The sequence below is a fragment of the Dasypus novemcinctus genome, chromosome 9 (genome assembly GCF_030445035.2).
Source record: "Dasypus novemcinctus isolate mDasNov1 chromosome 9, mDasNov1.1.hap2, whole genome shotgun sequence".
Taxonomy (NCBI): Eukaryota; Metazoa; Chordata; class Mammalia; order Cingulata; family Dasypodidae; genus Dasypus; species Dasypus novemcinctus.
In genome coordinates, this window is record NC_080681.1 from 5,876,325 (window position 1) to 5,892,394 (window position 16,070).

The window sequence follows — 16,070 nt, forward strand, 5'->3', positions numbered from 1 at the left end:
TGTTGGGAACCTTCTGGGATCCTCGTGGTCTCAGGGGATATCTTCTTTCATTCCGTGAGTGGGGGACATCCTTCACCACCTGAAGTGGCACCTGAAGTGTCCCGGCGCTCACCTGGTTACTCAGGTGTGACTGTGGCCTCGCAGCTTCAGAGTCACCCGAATGCTTATTAATAAGGCAGATTCGCTGGCCCTGCCCAGACCTACTGAATCAGAATAGGCATTTTCACAAGATCCCAGGAAATTCCTGTGCGCACTCAAGTTAGAGAGGAAGAGCCTGTGAGCAGCAGGGTCCCCAGATCAGCGGCATCAGCACCTCCTGGAAACCTGCTAGAAATACGAATTCCCAGGCCCCACCCTAGACCCACTGAATCCGAGACTCTGGGAGTGGGGCCCAGCAGTCGGTGTTTTAACAAGCCCTCAAGCTATTGTGATACCATAACTGAAGTTCTCGAAGTTTTCTCTGAGCCCCTAGATTCTTCAGAGAAAGCATAAAGGATTTACTCCAGATAGATACACATTTTACTTGTGACCATTCATCATTCCACATTCCTCCTTAAGGAATGTTCTAAAGTGCAACAGATGGACTTTGATGGGAACAGAGGAAAATACATGAAGTTTCTAGAGGAAAGAAACTGAGTTATATTTCTCTTTATATTAACTTTCCACGATCCCAAGCCATATGCCTAGAATGCTTCAGATTTACTATCACATCACTTCAAATGAATTCCTACTACTCCCAGCACAGCAGTAATGTGAAAAGGGGCAGGCAGTTTCCCTTACTGCTTTTTCTGCATATTTAGAATGGAAGTTTTCATAGAATAAAAACCGTGAAAGATTTGAGAGACAGAGAGAGCATCCGTAAAAGGCGGGGTTTTGAACTGTCCCTTTAGCTTCCAGTTTTGTGCCCACTGTGATCCCCCGGCCCCTGCAGAACGGCCGTGTCACACCCCTCTTCAGTTCTCCTTCAGTTCTTCAGCCGCCCCCTCTTGCCCTACTCCCAGGCTCGGATGATTATCTTGCATCATCCCTCCCTGAGCAGACGGCTGCTCCTTCCTCTTTCCACCTAGTAACTCTCGACTACCCTTGCTGGGCTCCTGCTCTCAGCCCCCTCCTGGCACTAGGAGGACGTGCCCAGCTCCTGGTGCAGGGCGGCCCCTCCACTGTGCCTGGGCTCCCTCCTGCTCAGGAGTCCCTCCTCAGGCCCGCATCTCGGGCATCAGCCATCTCTCCTCGCCACGCTGTTGTCCATGTTGCAGCAACCCGTACATTGGAACCTTCTATTTCAAAATAAACCCCCTCCCCACCTCCCCACCTCTCCAGCTATCACCCTATTTCCCAGCAAGCTAGGGGTATTAGTCGGCCAAAGGGGTGCTGAGGCAAAGTGCCAGAAATCTGTTGGCTTTTATAAAGGGTATTTATTTGGGTAAAAAGCTTACAGTTAAAAGGCCCTGAAGAGTTCATCTCAAGTACTATAAGAGGTACTTTCTCATCAAACGTCTGTTGCCGCGTGTTGAAGCAAGTTGTCAGGTGGTGTCCGCAAGTGTTCAGCCTTCCTCTTAAATCCCCGTGGGTCCAGCTTCTTCCAGTCTCAGCTGTAGGCTTGCATAAGGCTTGCCTCGCTGGCTTCTCAGCTGCTCTGTTCTCTTCACAAGGTCAGTGGTAATCTATCGGGTGAATGGGTCATCTATCCCCACGGCTCCAGTGTCAAAACCACATTCTCTCCTCTGCTGTGTCTTTTTCTGTGTATCTACTTCTCTGTGTGTCTCCTTGATTGAGTGTCCATTTATGTAGCCCACAAAGGGGCTGGGACTGTTACACTCTACCGATGTGGTCAAATCAAAGTCCTAATCTTAACCTAATTTAATCAGAGACACTCAGCTGAATCTAACACAATCAAAGGGTATCACACCCAGAGGAAAGGACCACTTTACAACATAATCAAATAGCATTTTTTGGAAATCATAAATAATATCAAACTGCCACACTTGATGAAAGAATTGCAGAGTTACTGACCTTACTAATTTATAGGCATTGTAGAGGAGGTATAATTTAATGGTTCAGAGCACAGTCTGGAGCCAGGCGACTTGGGTTCCCATCCCAGTTCTGCCACTTTGTAGCTGCGTGGCCTTGGGCAAGTTATTTATCCTCTCTGTGCCTGGGTTCCTTACCTGTAAAATGGGGATAATGTTAGACTCAACATCATAAGGTGATTGTGAGATTACGTGAATTAATACAAATAAAGCACTTAGCAGATCCATATTATAAATGTCTGCTAGTATTCTCTCTTCAGCTCACTCCAGATGGGTTTTGTCCCCACAATAGCAAGATACTGCTGCTGTCAGTGTCTCCAATGACCTCTGTATTGCTAATTCTAATGCTACTTCTCTGTCCTTACTTACCTTCTCAACAGCATTCAACACAATGTCCCCACTGCCTCCTTCTTGAAGTGCTTTCAGCTCTGTTTCCATGACTTATACTCTCCTGATCCCCCTCCCCATGACATTGGTCTAGACTCTTGGAGTTTCCTTCTGCTTCCTTACAAATGGTCCAGTGGTAGCAGCTTTCCTCCTCTGTCACCCTAAGACTTGAAACCACCACGTTCTGTAGCCAGGGAGCCTGCCTGGTGTGCAAGCTTACCCTTCCATTCATTTCCTATAGTTGATGGCTGGATCTACCCTTTGTCAAAAAGCCTCAGGGTCCAGGAACGGAATATAACACTACAGGGACAATTGTCACTTAAAGTGGCTGGTAAAGGCTCCAGAGTAAAGATAAAACCCTGTAAGGTTAGTTGTTTAACAGCAAGTGCTGCTGTGGGCGGGAGCTTCTTGTAGAGTACAGGGTAGCCCCAGCCTAGGTTCTCAAAGCCTGAGAGGTTTCCAGGCAGGTTCTGCTGGAGAGCCCTGTGGCAGGACACGGTTAGAGATAAGGAAATACTCCAACCAACAGGAAGCTGAGCTTTGATTTGATCTTCTGTCTGTCCAGGGAATCTGCTTTGTATCCTCTCCTTTCTTCCCTTTTTGAAGAGAGACAAGCCTTAGTTATTCTCTCCTCAACTAAGAGAGAAGCAGCCAGAGTTGATGGGAAACTCGTGGTGTCTTTCCCTGGCCTCGGGACAGGAGAGCTTTGTGTTCATGGCCTTGGCCTTGGTTGAGGGCTGTGGCGTTTGGGAAAAGCCTGCCAAGTCTTCAAGCCCTCTTCTGCGGTCACCTTCAGGGACAGCCTTGGCCCCGCTCTGTGGGAGGTCCCCTGAGGGGGCTCTGCCTCTTGAGTCCTTGCTCCTACCAGTTCCTTAAGAAGGACCCCATGCAAGGAATGTTGGGGACAGGCTTGCAAATCACTAACAGCCCAGATTCTAGGGACAAGGCTGCAGGGGGAGTGGAACAGGGGGAGAGGAGAGCAGCACTCAAGAACGTCCCTTCCTGGTCAGCTGCTGCCCTGGGATTCTGTCCTGCAGGCCGGGCTTCGCCCAAGGACTGGATGGAGGAAATTCCGGGGCAATGGCACCTCCGCCCTTCACCAGCAGCCTCTCCAGGGCTATCAGGCAGCGTCCTGAGCTGGACCTGGAAGGCAGCTTCCTATGGACACGGCTTCATGAATCAGAGCTGGATTCCTAAGTTAGCCCAAGAAGCCCAGCAAACCATACTGTTGCAGAAAGTACGTGTTTATGATAGGAATGTTTTCTTTATTCCCGTTTCATTATAAAGGTGGCGTATTCCTGAAACATTAAGATTCAATAGGTTTTTGAGGCCTTGCTGAGAAAGTGAATCATCAATTATGAATCATGTTGCTACAGGATCCAGTTCACAACTCCAAATAACCAATTTAAATGTAGACTTTTAGAAAGCGGCCATTGGGTGTCGGGCACACCTGTAGGTTTGGGGACCTGTATAGATGGGATGGTACCTCATCTGGGTAGAGAACCAGAGTGCTCTATTGGTCCCTTAGGGCCTTGGCTCCACCCAGCTCGAGGAGGTCACCAGGGCTTTACCAAAGTCGTGGCTACTGCTGCTCATCTTCTCCTTGACACTACTCAAGGAGAAGATGGGAGGGACCTGGGGAGAATGGCAGGGGGTGGGTGCATTGGAATCTTCCCAGAGGACATACTGGTATGGGCTAGGGAATAACTAGCATGATTTCTTTTTTTTTTTAGGAGGTACCAGGGATTGAACCTGGGACCTCATACATGAGAAGCAGGTGCTCAACCACTGAGCTACACGCACTCACCAATATGAGTTGGTTTTTTCATTTGTTTGTTTGTTCTTAGGAGGTACCAGGGATTGAACCGGGGATCTTGTATAGGGGAAGCAAGTGTTCAACCACTTGAGCTACATCCTCTCCCCTAGTATGGTTTTTACTTGTGAAAAATGCATACTCTTATTTCAGGAAATTTTGAAAAGAGGAAGGAAAAGTAATCTATGGTTCCATCATCGTAAATAAGTATTTTATTTTTCATGGTTACCCTTTTCAAGTCTGTATACAAATGCAAGTGATTTTTACATAGTTATTAATGCAGTGTATTCTGCATTTTCCGTCGAACATTTGGTTAAAGCCCTTCTGTATTCTGCATTTTCCATTGAACATTTGTTTAAACAACCTTATAGTTTAAAAAATCCTTTCACCTTAGCACTGCAACATTTATAACTCTATATAGTCACTTGCATTTCTGCACTTTTATTGAGTTGGGAGATGCCATATTGGGCCACTCTTCCTGGACACCCAGCTCTGAGGCCTGGTGGGCTTCCCACATCTTCTCCGGGAGATCCAAGTCCTCCCACGCTGCTCTCCCTGTTATCCTGTTGCATCTGAGCATCACTGGGATCCAAGCAACAGGCATGACTCAACCACCTGACGGTCTTTGTATTTAAGTACCCAAGACCATGGTTCCCCACGTGAGTTCTGAGGTCACTGATCCTGCAAGAAATTGTCCCCAGGAGTTCTGCAGTCAGGCAAGTTTGGAGGTGCTGAATAATATTGGGTGGGACCGTTTGAAATTGCCTATGTTCAGTTGCTTCTGACCTTTTTGTAAGTAGTGATTCAACCTAATATCTACCCCTCTTGGACAGTCACTATGCAGATGAGGATATTAAAAGCCTTGAAAAGTCTGATGTAGTTAAAGAAATCTAGTTCTGTGATTAACCCAATGTCATGGGAATGTATTTTTCCACATATCCGTTTGAAAATAATATTAATATGCATTAGGACACACTTTGGGAAATAAGGAGCTAGAGCAGTTACAAAAGAATCAAAGCCCTAAGTAGGGGAAAGGACACGTCCTTGTGGGAGCCTGGTTAAGATCGAAGGCCTGGTCACTCCACTGGGACTGGACACAGACAGCTGACTGAGCGAAGAGCAGGAGGCAAAGGGCAGGCTGGCAGTGTGCTTCCAGGGGACGCCTGCCCGCCTCGATGTCCAAAGTCACCATGTTTTCAGATCTTCCCCTCCTGCAGTAATTCATCCTTAATTAACCCTGCCCCAAATTGTCTTTTTCCTAATGACCCTCTGCCCTCTCTTCCCTCGTGAAAGTGCAGGGAGGAATCATGAGATGTCATCAGTAGCTCACCATTGTCCTCAAATGACCATATTAAATACACATCGCGTATTTCCTTGCTCTTCCCCTCGCATTACTGTAACTATTAATTAGCTCCTCTTTTCAGGGTACTACCACCAGCCTGCTTTATAGGTGCTCACCTGATTGGCTTACAACTATGAGGTGAGCTAAGCTAATCTAGATAGCACGCGTTGCTGGTGCTACCAGGGCCAAGTAATGAATGACATGGATACTGAGGGCACACACAGCCAGAATTTGTGTGTGTGTGTGTGGTTTTTTTTCCCCCTCTGCCACCAGAGCCAAATGTCTAAGACAGAGAATGGAAGTTTAGCCTGGGGTAGACTCAGAGAGAGTACAGTGAGGTGGTGACCTGGCCAGGACTAAACCCTCAGTGCTTCCACTTTGCTTCACTCCCTGTCCCACTGTCTGGGGCTCCTCCCTCAAGAGAGCCTTTAACAGGGTTATATGTCATTCACGGGCCACTGAATGGTCATCGGTGCGAACTGTTGACTGGCTGGGCATAATGGCAAATCTCTGCAGCCCTGGTCTTGTGACTGCTGTTCGTTTAGTGTGGGAAGGAATTATTGTAATACTTGGGGAAGCAGAAGAATAGAGCCGAAAGGCTGGTGTGGCTTCCCTATGAGAGCCTAGAGTTAATGTCACAAAGTGCTTAATTGCAGCTGGGTGGGGTTTAAATGTCTTTAAAGAGGGCCCTGACAGCTGCATGTCCTTGCAGAGGAAGGCACTGCCCAGAGTGTGATGCCTACAAAAGAAATTCTTAGACTCTTAGGGCTCCGCTACAAATAAGGAATTGCCATGAAGAGTAAAAACAAGCATTGTTGATTTCTTATCATGAAAGGGCAACTAAAGCCTTCGGCTCAGAAGCCTCACTGAAAGGGTAAACCATGAACAGTTCATGTCATCTTTCATTTTCCTCTATTGAGAAGAGTCAAATAATCTTAACAATATGCACTGCGTGTTCTGAGAGCAAAGACAATGTGGCAGGGGTGGGGGCGGACACCGCTACTTCCATCCAGCTGCGCCATAAGTGGGAAGAGGAGGAGTCCTGGAACCAGAGCGACCTGGCCCAATGGCCTTTCCAAATTGGTGGTGTGTGATCCTACGTCCGTCAATTTCTCTGAGCCTCAGTTTCTTCTTTTGTTAAATAAGGACAATAAATGAACTTCTTAGAACTACTGGGAGGATCAAAGGTGATAAGGGGCTAAAGATGATCATGTCAGTGACACTGATGGCAACACATAGCTCCCTTGCATTGCCAGGCATGCCTATGTCTTTAATTGAGACACTGCTCTTGCCCATTGGGATAAATTAACAAAAAACAAAAACAAAAACAAACCAAGACCCACACACCCTGGATCAGTCTTAAAAGTGATGTTTATACATGCCCCAATGTTTATTTCATTTTGGTTCCGCTTCCAAAGGTGATACAGAGGCTGTGTGTATCAAGGATGTACCCTGATATTTTGTCTCTTGGTGGGCAACTTGTGTCATTTCTGGATTTGGTCTTTATGTTAGGGTTCTCCAGAGAAACAGAACTGGCAGAATATATGCTTACAGTCTATATATATGATGTTATAGATATATGTAAATATTAAGAGATTTGATTCAGGAATTGGCCCCACAGCCATGGAACTGCCAAGTCCAAAATCTATAGGGCAGGCCACAAGTTGGAAATTCCAATTTAGGTGAAGTTGAATTCCCTGGGGAAGGTTGGCTGGCTGAGGTCAAAGCAATAATTCTTCCATCTTCTAAATTCTCAGTTTTGGGCTTAAGAACACCAACTGATTGGGTAAGGGGACTCCCCTCTTTGCTGAGGGCAATAGCCTTTGTTGATTGTAAGATGCAATCAACTATGGATGCAAGCAACTAATTATAGATGGAAATCCATTTATGAAATGCCCTCACAGTAATAATCAGGCCAGTGCTTGCTTGACCAAACAGCTGGACACCATAACCCAGCCAGGTTGATAAATGAAATTAACCATCACAGTCTTCTTACGTATCACATCACAGTCCCACGACCTCATAGTCACAGTCTTCAAGGCCAAGTTCTTACCAGGTGGCAGCACTCTTCCAGGATTATACATTACTAATTTCTTTTTAAAAATTTATTGAGCATCTATTGTATAGATCCGAGGATTACAGCAATGAACAAGTTACAGAGTCTACCATCATTTAGAGTAAAGACCAGTAGGAGAGACAGATAAACATACAATTATAATTTAGTAGGATAAGTGCCTCCACAGGGCAGTTTCAGAATGCTTTGTAATCACTTCTAATCCAGACTTGGTGGCGGTGGTGATAGTGGTAGGATAGTTAGAGACTTTCTGTAGGAGATGGCTTCTTACCTGAGTAGGAATTAGCCAAGCAAGGAGATGTGCGAAGAACATGCAGGCAGAGGGAAAAGGCCATCAGGTGGAGTGGGGATGGGAAGAGAAAGGCAGAGCAGAGACCAGAAGTTACAGCTGGAGAGATAAGCATGAACAAGAATGAACCTGCTCAGTGGAATAATGTGGGTTTATTTTCCCATTTTTCAGCTGAGTAAATTAAGGCTTTGAGTGACATGAGAAGAGGAATGATTAGGAGGATAGGTTAAAAGTTGTGCAAAACAAGCAGATGAAATCAAATCACTTTTAAGAACCATTCTCAAATGGGCAAGTTGGGTAGAGACCTCTAGATAATGAGGCCAGGAGGTCATTGGTTAATGTCAGGATTCTGCTCTGCCCACAGCGTCTCCTACTCAGAATTTTCTCCCAGAGCCTATCAGTCTCACTGTTTGTGTATTACCATGACTGTTTAATACAATTTATACAAAGGGAATACAAAATAGGGTCTAGGCCTGTTGTATAAATGTAGTTGTAAAAAACCATAAATTTGCTAATTATACCAGTGTCTGTTAATATTGTGATTAGAGCCATTCTCTCATGACTTGATGCTGATCTTAGTATAATTATCTTAATTTGATCTGTTGCTTCTACTCCTAATGGACTGTTAGTACAACTGTCGTAAATCATAGTCAATAGCCACAGCTTCATTAAGATATTAGTGGCATCCCCAGCAGAGGACAAGACCCTGTTTCCACTGCTGTTAAATTTGGTAAGGGCCACCTTAATTGCCAGGCCCTTGATATCCCATTAAACAGTGATCTTTCTATTCCTGAATGTTTTTCTCCAAAATTTCTAAATATCATTAGATATGTTTTCGAGTTGTATTAATTCACAGCCTATTACTGGCAAATTATATCCTCCTTTGGACCATAGATGTAATTGCCACTGTGCTTCAATTGTTTCTCCATTTTGTGAGAATTCTTGCTTTAATTTTATGATTTCTGGTCTGGTAAGTGCTCTTTGCTCGGTTACTGCAATAGGGCCATCCTCTCTACGGTTCTCAGCAGTTTTAACGTGTGGTCCTGGGTCTCGTTACCCATCTTTCTGGGTTGGTTGTGTCATCCAGATAGTCATTGTCGGCTGGCAAGGAGTCTGGGTCATCACTGGAGCAAATGGGCCGGGATTTGGGTTTGGCCTTCTAGACACAATTCTTTTGCCCAGAATTTTCCCTTTCTTTCTTTGTCCGTGTTATTTATTGCTCCTAGTCATAAAGGTTTTCATCCTTCTTAGCTCTTTTAATTATAGGATGTAACTCTTCTGGTCTGGTGATCAGACTGACATCTGGAGTGTCTCTAATCCTAAATCTTTTTTATAAGGTCCTCTCTTGGCCTCCAAGGAGCCTCATTTTTTAACCCCTTTTTAGTTGTTCAAAAGATTTTCCACATCTTGAGTATTCACCAATCTTTTTTCAGACTTTTCCCCCCAAACGTAAATGCGAATTGAATTAAGAACATACAAAATTCAAAATAGGTTGTGAGAATGTGTCTGAATAAGAACTATATCCTACTGATGGATTCAGGTGTGATGTTTTTACAAACACCTTTCACAAGATTCTTCTTAATATTCTAATAGCATGTGTCCAACTTGTGACCAGTGTCCCTTTCACAGGATTCTTCTTTAAACTGGCATGTGCCCTTGTGGCCTCTGTGCACAACCTGGGACCAGATTTTTCCATTGGGCTGCTCTGGGAACCAACTAAAAGGTTTTTATTTGTAGAATTTAGAAAGTAAATTAAAATACTGCCCTAGTAGTGCCCTAATGCGGCATTTGCATTGGTATTGGGATCCCGGCAGTCGTCGTGTGAATGTAGTTGTAACAAACTGAAAGCAGAGCGAAAGTAAACCTAGCACTGAAAGCAGATCCTGCACGACTCCCCTCTAGTTTGAATGTTCAATGCAATTTGTTTGCTTGCTTAATCGCAGGCTGCCAGTACAGCCAACACGCAAGGGCCAGGTCACGAGCACACGTACCTTTAAAGGTGAAGGATACCAGAACCCCCACAGTCCAGCAGCCTGAGGAGTGGAAGGAAGCAGGCAACTTGAAGGAGGGCTCTCAGGCAGCAGAAGGGCGCGGCTTCCACGCGAGCGCAGGCGCGCGGGTCTCGCTGCACCGACAGAGCGGCAGGGAGGCCCAGCGCCGGGTGCCAGCTCGCCTCCGCCTGCGGCCAGCAGAGCCCAGGGTGTTCGGTGTACGTCGTATGTATTAAGCATATGCCATAGGGTCGGCAAGGGAGGCAAGAAATTATTAAGAAAACAACGAAAGAAAAACAGTACTCCTGAGACACGGGTTACAGCGTGCTGCAGGGAGCCACGCGCACGTGGGCCGGGGTGGGTCTCTTTAAACTCGCCCTCCTCCCCTTCCGAATGGGCGGGGCCCAGCTGTTGCGGTTCTGATTGGCTGTCGCACCTGTCAGCTCTCGCGGCCCAATGGGGAGGCCTGTTGTTCGGAGGTATCTGGGGCTTCGCCTTGACTCTGAAAGAGATCCAAATGGGGCCTCGAGGCCTGGGTTTCGGAGGGGTCTGTACAGCTTTCTTAGTAGCGGGGGCGGGTTTCCGGGCCGGGTCTCCGCCGCCTTCCCCATTTCCTATACTAACCTGCCTCACTGATGCTCGCCAGGGTGGCATCTGCACCGGATTTTATAGGGAGAGCTCCTCTGACTGGCATTGCTTGTTAGAAAAGCATGCTTTTCTATTTTTTTTTTAACATTCCAGTTGTGGGCAACATTTTCAAGTTTGGTAGGGGTTTTTTGGGGGGAGGAAGGGGTGATTCAAGATCATTAATATAATTGTAATACACAAGGTCTGCCTCCAAAATCTATGCTCCTATGTCACTTTTTAGTTGGAAAAACAAATATTTTCAGTAATAAGACTGGAATGGAAGAACCTGTAACATTGGTATAAAGGCAGTGGCCACCAGGGGTTCTGAGGGGAGCAAGAGGGAGGAATGGTGGAACATGGGGCATTTTGGTGACTTTGGAATTGTTCTAAAAGACGTCGCCATGATGGATACAAGCCATTATACATTTTGTCAAAACCTATAAAAATGCACAGTGCAAAGTATAAACTATAATGTAAACTATTGACCACAGTTAGTAGCAATGCTTCAATATGTGTTCATCAATTGTAACAAATGTACCTCACTAATTAAAGATGTAGTTCATGGGGAATGGTTTTGTGTGGGGGGAGGGCGTGGGGTATATGGAAATCCCCTTATATTTTCAATGTATCATTCATGTAATCTAAAGCTTCTTCAAAAATAAAATAAAAATTAAGTGTTTGGAGCAGTAGGAGAAGTTAGGGTGCCTGGGCTGGAGGCAAGGTAGATCTTGTAATGTAAATCCTCTTAGGTCCATAGGCTTGGTAGGTGCACTTTGTCAAGAGCCTAGAAGCCTGGCTCCCAGGAGTCTCGCTGCCAACTACCCAAAATGCCATGTTCCACTGCCTTTCTTTAAAAACCTTTAGAAAACACTAGTGTTAGCAGAGAGGAGTATTGGTATGAGAAAAAAGGTGTTTTGTATTACAAAGCCTTCAAGCTCTTGGCTTTTTAGAGTAGCCAGGAAAGACTTTTTTCCTTAAAGAGGTCCCCCCAGAACTTCTGTGCTCAGGCTGTAAGATTGCTGCAGCAAAGCCAGGAGTTCTGAGCGGCAAAAACCCAAACAGCACTCGGACAGGCAGAGGAACAGATTTATTACACGCAGACCCAGAGGAAAATCAATCTCCAAATTCTGAGCCCTCTTTTATAGTTTTCATAGGTTTATATAGGATTTTGTGTGGGATCAGCATGACTTTTGCTCATTGGCTAATGTGTTGCTAGGAGAAATTTTGCAAGTGGGGTTACAGAAGCAGAAGGCAGGTGCAAGGTGATGCTTTCGCAGGCTGATTTACAGAAGCGGGGGGGCAGGAGTGGTTTGTTAGATTACAGAAGCGGGGGGCAGGAGCTGTTCATTTGATATTCTCCTGCAAGGCCATGTTCTCATGGACTGATTTACAGTACTGGGGGCAGGAGTAGCTCATTAGATATTTTTTCTGCAAGGTTATGTTTTTTATTTCTCAACATTTCCCCCCTTTAGCACCCGTATAATTTTTATAGGGTGTTACTCAAGCTAAGTGGGAAAACAATTTAAGGTAGTAAAGCATTCTACAAGACATAAGTGCATTATTAAGATTAGTATCCTTTCAACTACACTCCAGTCTCTGGGAACTGTAGCTGCTAGTCCAGTCCCAAACAGTAAGCGGAGCCGTCCAAAGAGGAGCAGGAACCACGGGGAACAGGAGTCCATCTAGTCAGGAGATGGTGATTTTCAATGGTTCCAGGTAATTTAGATTTTCCAGGGACAGTCAGGTACAGGGTGAGTTGTCCAGTCATTTTGTTTTTCATTGGAGTGTGCCCTTTTTACTCTAGTATGATGAATCCAAGGGGCAATACCTAAAACTTTGAGAGCAGTGGGGATTACAAGGATAACAGTATGTGGGCTGGAGGGGCTTTTCCTTCCAGTTTTTTACCCAAACTAGGTCTCTGGGTGAGTGTGGGTGTACTGGGTGGCCTAATGGGTTGGGATTTAGAGACTAGACAGTTTTGTGTATTTGGGCTAGGGTTTTTCCCAAAACCTGGAGGGTAGAATCCTGGCCAGTTTTTTCTAGGAGTTTGAGATTTTCCTTGAAGGTTTAAATAATTGGGGGTGGTCATTTAAACAGAATTTTAAAAGTCAAATAGCCTGAGGGTCTGGAGGTGCATTTGACTTTAAGGAGGGTTAATGGGAGCAGATTTACTCATGGGAGGCCAGTTTTTGTTTGTTTGTTTGTTTGTTTTTGTTTTACAGAACTTGGCTAGGGTGGTTTTGAGGGTTTGATTCATGCATTTCACTTTCCCTGAGCTCTGGGCCTTATATACTGTGTGGAGTTTTCACTTATTTCCTAACATTTTCGCTAGCTCTTGGATGATGGCTGCTACGAAAGTCAGGCCATTGTCACTGCCTATGGAAAAGGGTATCCTGTGCCGGGAAACTATTTTTTGGAACAAAGCTTTAGTTGCTTCTCTTGCTTTTTTAGTGCAGGTGGGAAAGGCCTTGACTCAGCCTAGAAGGTGCACGTTATTACTAGTAAGTACTTGTACCTCACCTTGGTTTTCTTTCTGTAAAGTCCACTGTTGGATTTTCAAAGGGGCAGTTTCTTTTGTGTTGGATGCTGACCCGGGCCTGGGGCCCTCGGGAGGGGTTGTTCTTAGCGCAGGTCTGGCATCGGCTGTTAATGGTGGTGCAAGCGAGTGCAGAGGTGGTGCAGAGCGGGCATGTAGTGATGTTTTCTGAGCAGGGCTCCCACAGCAGCTTCTCCCCGGTGGGTGAGCTGGTGGTGTTGGGGAACCAGGGTGCAGGCGGCCTCCTTTGGGATGAAGACGTGGCTATTTGGGAGCAGCCCGTTTCTCTCTGGGGTCTGGTGCTTTTTTTTTCCTCTTTGCCCACTCCTGTTTTTCCTGGGTATAGTTTAGTTTTTTTAATGTGTTGCCCTAGAAGGGACAGGTGAGGCACCAGCGGGGACCTGCAGTTTTTGGCTGCCTGTGGAGCTGCTTCATTGGCCAGTGTATTTTTTAGTAACTCCATCTATTTTCTTCTGATGTCCCTGACAGTGTATGATGGCAATCCTGTTTGGCTTCCAGACTGCCTCCAGCAGTTGAAGGATTTTCTCTTTACTTTTTATTTCATTTCCCCCTGCAGTTAGGAGTCTCCTTTTTTTTTAAATAAATTGCTTTGTACATATGCACAGTAGCAAATGCATATTTAGAGTGAGTGTAAATGTTTACCATTTGCCCAGCCAGTTGTAGGGCTCAAATTAGCGCCCAGAGTTTTGTTTACTGTGCAGACTACCCTTTAGGTAGGGGAGCTACTTTCACTACTTGTTTAGCCATGGTGACTGCATATTCAGTCAGCCTCTCTCCATCTCTGATAAAACTGCTGCCCTTTACCCACTGGGTGGACTGTGGGAGAGTGTGGGCTATGATGTGGACCATTGACCATGAGGTGCAGCGGTGCTCAGAGATGTATTCACCAAATGCAATGAATGTCTCATGATGATGGAGGAGGTTGTTGTTGTGGGGGGAGGAGAGAGGTGAGGCGGGTGGGAGGCATATGGGGACCTCATATTTTTTTAATGTAACATTAAAAAAATAAAGACAAAAACAAAACAAAACAAAACTGCTGCCCTTTGTGAATAGGGTTTGATTTGGGCAAAGAAGTGGCCTGTCCTGGAGGTTGGGGCAGCTGGCATATACTTTTTCTGTTTTGCTAGCCAGCAAGAGGTCATCTACTTACTGAAGGAGACTACAGTTTAAGTTTTCCCTTGGGTAGGAAGCCAGATCCACTGCTAGGGCTTCTCCAAAAAGGGTGGAGGAGTTTTTGAAGCCCTGCAGGCAGCTGAGTCCATGTTAATTGAGTCTTTTGTTGAGTCCTGGGATTCTCCCATTTAAAAGCAAATAGACACTGGCTCTGGGGAGCTACCTTCAGGCAGAAAAAAGGATCCTTTAAGTCCAGACAGGTAAACCTGGCACCCCAGGTGGGAACTGCCCCATTAAGGTATATGGGTTAGGAACCCGGGGTCCTGTTAGGTTTTCACTGGTAGCAGCGGAGTGTTTCAGGGTGAAGTAGTCCTCCCTTTTTGGGGTGGCCTTTCTCCATTGGTTGGGTCTGGATTCTTTAAGGCTGTGGCTAACAGGAGACCTGCTGTTTCATTTGCTTTTTTGCTTCCCCCTCAGCAGTTTTGTCCCACTTGACAAATACTTTGTTTGCGACTTTGAGGAGCTGGGAGATGTTTATCTCTGCGAACCCATTTAGCTTCTGAAGTTTTTGTTTGATGTCTGGTGCTGCCTGGGCACAAAAGCTGTGTTGACCATTTTCTGGCATTCTGGGGTCTCTGGGTTGAAGGGGGTATAGATCCTGAAGGCGTTGCAGAGTTGCTCATAAAAATCTCCCAGAGGTTTTCAGGCTTTTGAGTGATGGAGGCTGTTTTGCACGGTTTGTGGGCCGCCTCGCTCCTTCCCGTACCCCTCTGAGACTTCTCCATGCTGCTGAAGGGCAGCCCGGCCTGCTCTGTGTTAAAGTCCCAGGCAGTTGAGCTTCTGGTGCTGCTTCTCGGGCCCATTCCTCTGGCTCCAGGCCACCTGCGGGGGCCGTTTTCACAGCCACTCTGGCTTCCGGGAGGATCTGGCTGTTTTTCTTCCGTATTGAACAGGGTTAGGAGGAGTGGGCGGCAATCATCCCAGTGGGGCGGTGGGTTTGGAAAACAGACTCCATGAGGTCGATAAGAGCCCGAGGCTCTTCTGGATATGAGGGGTGTGGGGCTTCCAGTTTAAGAGCTCTGCAGTTGTGAAAGCTGATAAAGCAGGAGCGGCCTCCCGGGTTGGGCTGTCCGCCTGCACTGATCTGGGCTGAACCCTGTGCTTCACGGAGGGGCATCTGCAGTGCAGGTTGCACTGACCGGAGTTTTTTTGCCAAAGGGGCTTCAGGACCCCCTTGGGGGTGGGGGGCTGATGGACCTGGAGAGACTGGAGGTGGAGGAGTCTCTGGGAGAGCTGCTTGAGGAGGCTCCAGGGCAGGGAGATGCCCTGGAATGGCTGGAACACACGGCGGGGGTAGTGGGCTTTCTTCTGGAGATCTTTTTAGAATATCAAGTTTTCAAGGTCTGGCCATTGGAGTTACTAGGACCCTACTCTGACCCATCCTTTCAACACAGAATCGAACCTAAGGGGGCAAGGTGTGGTGAATTTCTAACGAGGAATAGATTCAGGGAAACCAATCAGGGTGGCCGGGGGTCCCAGTGACTGCCAGCCACACTGCAGGAACTTGGCCACCTCTAGGGTTCTCTCCAAGGGCTAATTAACACTAAACTTAGGCCACTCTAATTTGCACAGCGTCCAGAAGTTCTGGGGGACATATGGACACCATAATCCCTGGAAAAGCCCTTTCTGAAAATTTTTAAAATACAGTTTAAGACTGTGAGTGTGGACTGTGATGACCCCATCCCTGAACCAGTGTCACAGGACAAACAAAGGCGGGGGGCCTCTCACGAGGCCACTCAGCTGCCCTCCTGTCCACATCTCTCGTGAGAATTTAGGCTCGTCTTAGC

At 46.4% G+C, this 16,070-nt stretch overlaps 1 protein-coding gene and 1 long non-coding RNA gene across 2 annotated transcripts in view; one reads left to right on the plus strand and one right to left on the minus strand.

The window, feature by feature from the left end:
- Positions 1–16,070, plus strand: part of VTCN1 (V-set domain containing T cell activation inhibitor 1) — an 80,704-nt gene that overhangs the window by 5,768 nt on the left and 58,866 nt on the right. The gene's annotated exons all lie outside the window — the stretch shown is intronic.
- LOC131279682 (uncharacterized) lies at positions 1,396–10,277 on the minus strand. Its single transcript, XR_009187070.2, has 2 exons — positions 9,927–10,277; positions 1,396–2,168 (listed from the first exon to the last, which is right to left on the minus strand). It is a non-coding gene; the product is annotated as an uncharacterized lncRNA (long non-coding RNA).